The sequence below is a fragment of the Canis lupus genome, chromosome X (assembly GCF_048164855.1).
Source record: "Canis lupus baileyi chromosome X, mCanLup2.hap1, whole genome shotgun sequence".
NCBI lineage: Eukaryota > Metazoa > Chordata > Mammalia > Carnivora > Canidae > Canis > Canis lupus.
This window is the reverse complement of record NC_132876.1, coordinates 113695953-113705940: the sequence shown is the minus strand read 5'-3', so window position 1 is coordinate 113705940 and position 9988 is coordinate 113695953.

Below are 9988 nucleotides of genomic sequence, written 5' to 3'. Positions count from 1 at the left end.
TGGGGGTGGGGTGGGGAAGCAAGCCCCCTCCCTAATCTCTGAGTCATTCTCCACATGACTAACACGGATTCCAGGACTCTCCACTTAAAGAGGGACCTTTGCCCCCTGTGACAAGCCTAAGAAGATGAAGGTTTCCAGAAAGAAGTCATTTGTTTTGATCACTTCTTCCAGCAAGAGGACAGTTGGAAGTCTCACATCAAACGAAAGTTTTTCAACCTTCTAAAGTAGCGAGCTGTCTCTAGTCGTGACCTAGAGTGGAAATCACACGAGACACAAAGATTCACAGCCCAAGGGAAACGATCTGCCAGCCTCATTTAACAACCAATTTGGCATCACCACCACTGGTGGGGACCCATAGTGGAACAGCTGCCCCAGCCCACAGTTTAATGAACTAAAGACAGAGACTGGCTTATTCATTAATCAGAGGGAAAGGAGTCATCACTGACCAGGCATGGAAAAGAGAGTCCACCTGGAGCCTTGGAACCAAGACATTGGTATTCCCACTGGTCAAAATCCTTCCAAATCTCTGGTATCGTGTATTTTTCCTGTAGCTGGTACCAGTACACGTATTCATTTCTTCCTCTCTTCTACTGCTAAATTTCCAAACAGCAGAGCGTGTTATCACGAAACCCAATGAACATACAAACCAGGTGGATCAGAAAAACATTAATGAGCCAAAGGGCACAACCGGGCCAGCTTCCATCAGTAACCGTCAGGAGCCAGGGGCTGTGCGGGAATTTTTGTTTAAGTTCTTTAATGTTTTTTTTTTTCCCATTACCTGCAGTTTGACAGGTCCAGAGCATAACTGATACAACCACATTTGAAATACGTTTTGACGAACACCACAGTTAATGTCAGTTCTGGAAAATGCAGGGAGGAAAACAGCCAGGGTGATGCTCTTGTTAATCAAAAATCTTCCAAGGAAACCATTTGCACCTCAAACGCTCCACTCATAGCTTTGTCTGAGAGAATCCCTAGGCTATCTCTGGGCAGCAAATAACTCCAGTAGCTCTTGCTATTTCAGTGTCAGCCCTTCTTATTAAAACGAGAAAAGTACATCTGTTACGGAATGTGCACCTGTTGGCTCTGCTTCCGGTGGGTTCTTGCCATCAGCGGTCTTCCCAAGAGTCAAGACTGCTCTGCATCTATGCTGCTCCTTCCGCATAGATCCCAGTTCCCAAGAAGAGCATTTTTTAAAAAATAGTTTCAAGAAGCACTGGGTGTTATTTTATATGTTGGCAAATTGCACACCAATAAAAAATAAATTTATAAAAAATAAAAATAAATCTTAAAAAAATGAAACAAAATAAAATAAAATAAGTAAAGAAAAAAATAGTTTCAAGAAGCTAAACAATGGGCATAACATGAATATTTACTCTACTGTCCCACCATTTATTTGGCTCGGTTGACCGTTCTGAGTCTTTCTATTGCTTGATTCAAATTTTCCAGAGAAGGAACATGAGTGGCTACAGGCAACCTTCAGATTGACTACTCTGGGGATGCTGTCCATACCTGTCTCTTTATGCTGGGCAAGCCCATCTAGGCCAGTTCCCCATTTTTAAGGCTAATACAAGGAACCCAGTAAGTGGAACAGGAAATTGGTTGGGGAAGCAGATCCACTAGCATCTTTACTCAGTACTCTAACAGGCCAGCCGGTGGGGCCAGAGCCTGCAGTTCATTTTTGGGTGAATGGCACTCTGGATTTGCACATGATGAAACTCACCTCTATAAATTTCAAACATTACAATTATGTATGCTGACTCCGGCTTAACACAGAAAAGTATATTTATGCACAAAGCTAAAGCAGCCAACCATTCTGTCATTTCAGCCATCCAATGGGTTGATCCAATGTGAAAGAAAAATCAACTGAGTCAAAATGTTTGACCCGGTGACCTTGAGCAGACTCAGACTGGAAGGAACAGAAGGATTTGACATTTGTGCACCAAGAGAAGTGATTGTGATATTGATGGTGCTTACTTGTCAATGTAAGGTTAATGTTCTTTGTTGCTAATTCCAGTTCAGGGGTCAGCAAACTTTTTCTGTTAAGAACCAGATAGTAACAAAATCTTCAAAAAAAAAAAAGAGAGAAAAGAAAGAAAAGAAAAGAAAGAAAAGAAAAGAAAAGAAAAGAAAAGAAAAGAAAAGAAAGAAAAGAAAAGAAAAGAAAAGAAAAGAAAAGAAAAGAAAAGAAAAGAAAAGAAAAGAAAAGAAGAAAAGGGTGCCTGGGTGGCTCAGTCAGTTAAGGCTCTGCACTCAGCAGTGTCTGTCTGAGATTCTCTCTCCCTCCCCCTATATCTCTGTCCCTGCTTGCACTTTCTTTCTCTAAAATAAATAAATAAAATCTTAAAAAAAAAGAACCAGTTAGTAAATAATTTAGACTTTTTGCCGGCCTTGTGGTCTCTGGAACAACTATTCAACTCTGATTTAGTGCCAAAGCCAACACAGGTAATATGTAAATGAACGGGTGTAGCTATGTTTCAGTAAGATTTTACTTATTAAAACAGGAAGCAAGATGGATTGGTCTGCTAATCGTTGTTTGCCAACCTCTGCTCTAGATCATTTCTCTTCCTCCTCCCTCAAACCTCTATCTCTTTTCAAGTGCATGCCACCAGAGGACGCGAGCCACCACCCCTCCTTGTTATGGTCATCAACAAATGTCTGGTTTTTAGACCTGGCTCTCCGTCTTCCTCATACACTTTTATGCTTGTCATTGTTCTTGGCAATTTTCCGCCCCGAAGAAGATCATACACTCTACAGCCTCATTCCTCTGTCCGTTGCGGCCTGCATTTCCAATGAGCTTTCCCTTAAACCACCCACTTTCTCCTAGAGGCTGTCATCTCCAATAACCAAACTGCCTCCAAAATCTTGATCTCAAAACAAAACAAAACAAAAAAACACCAAAATCTTGATCTCAAGCCTCTCACTAACAATCCACCCCCTCTTGCTCTAACCCACTTGCTCTAGATACCAATAGTCCTCTGATTCACTGAGACCCCTGGGACTTCCAGGACACTGGCCCTACCATTTTTTGCACTGCCCACCAGCCGTGCCCTTGGTGTGCCCTATCCCTGCCCAGGTCAGGCAGCAATCAGCCCCTTGGGTACTCCCCCTTCAGTCCTTTGATTGTCCTGTCCCTCTTTCCCAGTTTTGCACCCATGCCACTGCTACACCTGAGCACTGTGTGTGTGGCTGGAGGAAACACACAATTGTGACCACGGATCTCAAGTGGACACTCCACAACCTCACAATCCTACCACCGCTCTCTAGCACTTACCTTTGCCAGTCTGGAAGACAACTGCTTTACCTCTTTCCTATCCTCTAACGACCAACTTTACCTCCCCCTCCTACTCACTCTTCCTGCTTTGTTGGGAAAATAGAAACCACCCAGGCTCATACCTCCCAGAGCTCATGAACATTTATGATGCGGGCTTGAAGGCTGGGCTTCCCTTGAGGCAGGCATCTTCCATGTCAAGTGCCCACTCTCTTGGTTTGTGTTTCTGAAACACACATGATTTTCTGGAAAAATCATACTAGAAAGTTGGAAGGGAGGGCTGGAAGGGTGAGCCGGAGGAGAGAGCCCTGGGAGATCTAGGGTGGAATTTGTGGACATGAGGTGACATAAATATCCCAAGACTAAGGGGGGACTGTGGTTTGGGGGCAGGTGCCAGGAGCAGGTGTTCATGTCCTCTCCCCACACAACAGCACTGAGTGAGAACAGCTGCTACAGGTACTCGCTAGGGAGGCTGGGTCATGGGCACTGGGGTCCCAGCCTCAGCCTGATCATTAGGCTTTGTGGTTGCCTCAGAGGCTCCTGTCTCCAAGGAACCACCCAAGCCTGGACATCAACCACCACTGGGGCCCACATGGACCTAAGACCGGGAGGCCCTCCTTCCATATTCTAGGCAACATCAGACCCTTGAGATCTCTGCTTAACTCTCTCGTGGGGTTCACCTTATGACTTAGGTTGAATTTCCAGCCAGGCTGATGGTGGTTTTGGACCAATTAAATCCACTTTAGAGAACTGAAATAAACGGGATGTTCCTTGTATCACATGTTGAGAAGTCAAACACACACCCAGCACATTCGATTCTGTACAATGCAACTCATAGGAATAAATTTCCACCGGTGGCTTTCTGAAGCATGTTCTTATTTAGGTAAAATGCACAAAATGTGAATTGGATGAAAAGCAGATGATACCATGCCCAGTTTCCATGGTCATAGCCCAACGTTGACAATGTAAATACTGAGGTTTCCAACAGTGGTCTCTTCTAAACCTGGGAGGCTTAAACACCCAAAACGTCACATTAAAATTCCCACACAGGCCCATGGAGCCACCTGATTTCACTGTACTCCCAAAAAAACCCCAAGCTTTCAAAAGGGTATAGAAAGTTGAAAAATCTCATATCGCCTGAAGTGAGCAAAGAGGCCTTGGGTGGGGAGGAAAGTGAGCGGAAATCAATTTTACTTGCTTCGGCCTCACAATGGATTTTGCAAAGTAAAGGGTAGAAAATCAATCTTGTCAAATCAGTGAGAATTTATACACTTGAAGGAGTCTAAAGGTCTCGGAGGGTGTATTAGGCAGTAGGACATTCTCCATCACATCGTGGAGAATACAGCATGAAGGTTGGACCTTTTTCTGTAATGAAAGGACTGGGCCAAGGATTTTTGCCACGTCCCTCATCAAGATGAGCCCACGGCGGAAGGCAAACACGAACACGCCTCCCTTAGTCCTGGCCCAAACATCCTGAAGGGTGGGACTGGAGTAAGACATGGGAAGTCCTAGGCGTGCCTATTCTTGACTCACCAGAAGCAGCTTCCAGATTACATTAACAGAAGGCTCCCTTACCTTGCCTCGGATTTAAATGGTCCTAACGTTTTGGGGTCACTGAGTCACCTGATAAGACCTACCTCCTATGACTGCAGAGTAAGTCCCTGCTCTAGAGAGTAGGGGCTGGTCACTCCCAGTGACATCAGCAGGGAATCAGACAAGAAACCAGAGTGTGGAAGGTGGGCCTTAAGCAGAAAGCAGACCAGGGGGCTACTGTCTGTCTTGGCCTCACTGTCCTGGGCATGGGGGAGACGCCACAGATAAATGCTTAAGGGAAGTCAGGAGAGATAAGGCAAGAGACCTGTGTCCTCTGCTCAAGGGGAGCTGGCCAGGGGCTGGGCCAGGAGGTGGACCGGTAGCAAACTTAGCCATATTTCATAAGCACGTTGCTTGGTTTCCCTTTTGGTTTTTATAAACTTTAGGGGAGACTCCTGTTAAACATCTGTCTCATTGAAACTGTCCCTCCTCGTCTTAAGTCCATTTGGGCTGCTATAACAAAAACGCCATAGCCTGGGGTGGGGAGGGGGTTTACACACAGAAGCGTATTTCTCACAGTTCCGGAAGCCAGGAAGTTAAGGCTAAGGTGCTAGTATATTGGTGTCTGGTGGGGACCAGCTTTCTGGTTTGGGGATGGGCCATGGGCCATCTACTCCCCATAAGTTCACATGGCAGGAGGGGCCAGAGAGCTCTCTGGGTCTGTTTTATGAGAGCACTCGTCCCATCATGCAGACTCCACCCTCACGACCTAATCATCTCCTAAAGGGCCCACCTTCTAATACCATCACCTTGAGGGTTAGGATTCCCACATATGACCCACAAACATTTGGGGGGAACAAACATTCCATCCACAACATACCTAGATTAACAGAAGACTCTGGAGGCCGCTTAAGAGCAAACAGCACTCCCCACCTCACCCCTCAGGCAGGCATGCCAGTGACCTTGTACTTAGTAAGCAGGTTCCCAAGGGAATGGAGTCAAGGCTGAGGGATCCCACTTCTTGGTCCCGCGTGGACCGTCGTTTATCACTTTCAAACTTGTTGATCTAGGCTTGATATGATTAAGGGACCTAGCGGTCCCCGATAGAGCTGTAGGACCTTGGGGAAGTTACTTGACCTCTCTCTGGCCATGTTGTTAGCTCTAAAATGGACGTAGTAACACAACCGTATCAAAGAGTTATTGCATCATATGAGCTGACACTTGTGAAAACCTTAGAGCCGTGCCTGACATAGAATAAGCACCATATACGTGTTTGATTAGATAACAAAAATCATCATGATCATATTATCACATATCGGACTCGGGACAAATCAACACCACATTGATGGCAATTAGCCATTGGCAGGTGTGGGAGGAAGAATTCTTAGGTGGCTCGCAAGATTCTGGGTCCTGGGTACACACACTCCTCCGGCCAGCTATTCAGTTCAACACCAATCCAAGTGGCTCTTGAAGGGATTTTGCAGATGTAACTAAGGTCCCAAATCAGGAGATTATCTAGGTAGGCTTTGACTTAATCAGGCGAACCCTCTAGAAGCAGAGCTTCCTCCAGTTGGCCGCAGCAGAGGAGCTGGGGAGATGCAAGCCACTTGGTCCTGGAAGAGAGCTGCATCCAGTATCCGAGCCGCACAATTCCCAGGGAGAGGGGCCCAGAGCAAGGAACCGTGGGAGGTTCCTCTCCAGATGCTGAGAGCAGTTCTCAGCTGCCAGCCAGCAGGAAAACAGGGCCCTGAGGCCCACCACTGCAAGGAGCTGAATTTCTGTCAACAACCAGCGACCTCGGAGAAAGACCCCACCCCCCAGCCCCAGATCAGAACTGTGGCCTGGGTCAATACCTTGATTTGGGCCCTGTGAGACCCTGAATGGAGAATCCTGTCACACGGCACCCGGACTTCTGACCTTCAGAACCTGGGAGATCATACGTATGTATTGTGTTAGGCCACGACGTTTGTGCTAACGGACAACGCAGCGATAGAACAGTAATAGGGTGAGAAAAGAAAAGAACCAAATATAGACAGGCAACAAATGACCAGTCCCACGATTCTGTTCAAAGCCCAGGCCTCCTCTCCACCTGCCACATGACCAATATTTTCGACACCGACAAGGTTCGTAAGAAATACTCTCAGGTCAGAAGAAAGAAATGGCATTTGCCACTGGGGGCTTGGTCCCCGGGGAGGGCAGGCTTCTGTACTCACCAGCGTCCCCAGCTGGGCAAGCCTGAGCTGCCTGCCCCAGAGCAGCAAGCTTGGGACCTCCCAGGCTGCTTTCTTGTGGTTGGGGAAAGGGCTGAGCCACGTCCAACCTAACTATACACAGCTGCCTCCAGGTGGGTCCAGACCCTTGACCTCTGGACTTGGCTCCACCTCCACCTCTAAGACCTGCCAAAAATTAACAGGACCCAGGGACAGAGCTCTGGGACGACTGCAGATGACAAAAGCAGAGCTGTCGCACTCAAGAGCTCTGGCCTCTGCATTCAAGTCGGGCATCACCACCTACTGTGCGACTTCTTGTAAATTCTTTAAGCCCTCTGCACCCCCTTGTCTGTAAAATGGGGTAGCAGAGTTGTGAGGGTTTGAGGCAAGGCTTACAAATCACTGATCCGTCGGGCCTAGCCCTTAGCAAACCCTCTAAAATGGGAGGTGGTGTTTAATTGCTTTTGATGCGGCCTGGGTCTTCTACCCAAGCCCTCATGCTAAGCTTTCCCCACGTTATAAATCCCCAACTCCGTTCTCCACAATAGGCAGCTGAGCACATCTTGGTCCCTTGTTTCTGAGACCCAAGTGTCTGCTTAATGACTAACCACTCCAACCTGGTACACGGAGTACCAGACTACGTCAATCAGCCCCAATACAAACCCACAGTAAATCAATTGTGCTTCCCCGCCTTCCTCTTCTTGCTCGCTTGTTTCATTATAACAGGAATTGTGCCGGAGATGTGTACCAACCCCTCGGCATTTTCTACTGGAATAAAACCAAGGGAGTGTAGTAACCAACAATCGGAGACCGGACTACAATAATATGAGTTCAGTGTGCACTCTAAAAACAGACATAGTAATTACCATTCTTAAAAGATGGTTTCGTAAGGCTAAAAATTTACAGCCCTCATTCATGAAGGGGGGGGGTGTCCTATGCAATGTCACCGAACCAGTTTGATGATAGAATTTATGAGGTTGCACCAGATTGTGCTCAAGTGTCCAAAGGTATATGCCACTGATGAACATAACCATATCTAGCCTCATAAAAAAAGACTCCCTATTTAAACCGAATCTTCTTTCTCAGCACTGCTAAGTGAGGTAATTTGAAATTTTCCCAAATTGCAAGGAGGGAGGTAGTGGTGGTATTTTTCCCATTTGTGGAGATGACCATCTATTATAGGGATCTGCAAATTGGTTAATTGTCTGGAAGATTTAAGAAGAAAAATGCTGTTCTAGTAATTCTGTGCAGTCCCGTACTCCGAGGATTTGGCCAAGGGAAGATTAACATAAGCATGAGTCTGCCCAATACATTTTAAATGAGAAACCGGGCTATTTTTTTTAACTAATGTTTGCAAAAAGAAAGCTATAGCGAAGTGCCTATCATCCGTACTCCTTAGCAGATGATTCCCCCAACCACAGTGTTAAGATCCAGAAAGTCAATATAAATTCTTTGCCTGTCTCCTTCACTGTGGCTACCCTGGTGTCTAGAAGAGGGCCGAGTGCAGACATAGGCACTGAATGTTTCCTGAATAAATGAATTAACGCGATTACATGAATTAGCAAGTGGCAGGATGCTAGTGTTCTTTTTCTGTCTAAATTCTGAGCAGTTACAAATGTCAACATGATCAGATCAAGAAGAAAAACAAAGGAGCTGGGAAGTGAGGTTCTGTAGAGTCATATTTGCATTTTTGGGGTATGCTGGAAGGGAAGAAGGAAACCCAGTGTCAATGGAATTTATCACTACAAAGTTTTTGTTCCTGAATGGAAATTTCCAGAGCCTATGTTGTAAACCATCTTACAATGGGTCATTTGTGAGGAGCAAGCCTTTTGCTTACGCAACTATGTGGCAGCAGCGCCATCTGCTGGGAAGCCAGTTGGGCGTTTTAGAACAATATTCTAGAGTCCCTTTTTTCTTCCCCAAAAAGCAAATTGAATTTAGAATCACAGAAATTATCTCAGAAATATCTTTCGTGACAATCTAGGCCATGTGTCATCTTACAGGTAAGGACTGGCCCTAAGAAGGTAAAACATTTTCTTTTTTTCTGTTGATACAATGGAGCCCCAAATGCATCTCTCCGAGAGAAGGCAGGACTACAGTCATGATTACTAAATTTTATTACAGGTCTCATGCAAATCAGAAACTGAAAGGCAGTTAAAATCCACTTGCTAAGCATCTGAAGAGGGCTGTCCAACAGAAATCTCTGCAACGATGGAGCAAGAGAACTTTCTGCAATGATCTGTACCTGTGCGTGCTGTCCAATACAGGAACCACTAGTCACATGTGGTTATTAAACATCCGAAATGTGGCCAATGACACCGAGGAATGGGATTTTTAATTTTATGTAATTTTAACTTATTTACATTTTTAAAAGTAGCCAGCCCCATATGGCTAGTGTAGCACTTCTCACCCTTGGCACTGTTTACATTTGGGACTGCATCATTCTCTGCGGTGGGAGCTTGTCCTGTGCACGGTGGGCTGCTTTAACAAAAGCCCCGGCCCCCACCCACTAGGTGCCAGCAATACCCCCCCAAAGTTGTGATGACCAAAAATAGCTCCAGACATTGCCCCAGAAATGTCCCCTAGGGGGCAAAATCATCCCTGGTTGAGAACCACTGGGCTAGTAGCTACTGTAGGGGACAGCATTGTTCTAGAATATGCCTGACATCTATATGACACTTTGAATGAGAAAAAGAAATGGCCCCACACTGTACTATGGCGCTAGTGGTTTTGTCACAAGAACCGGGAAGCTTTGAAGAAAATAATAAAGTCAGATGTAGACAAACAAATCTCTTGCTTCTTTATCCTCCTTCCCATGTAACGGACGGAGCCAAGATAGTAATGTCTGAAAAATCTGCCTCACTCGAAAGTCCCCAGGTTAGCCCCAGAAAACCTACACTGGAATCTGGCTTCCCTGCACTCACTGCGAGTAACCGGGACAAAGAGACCTGTCAGGGTCTCAGTGTGTCACCTG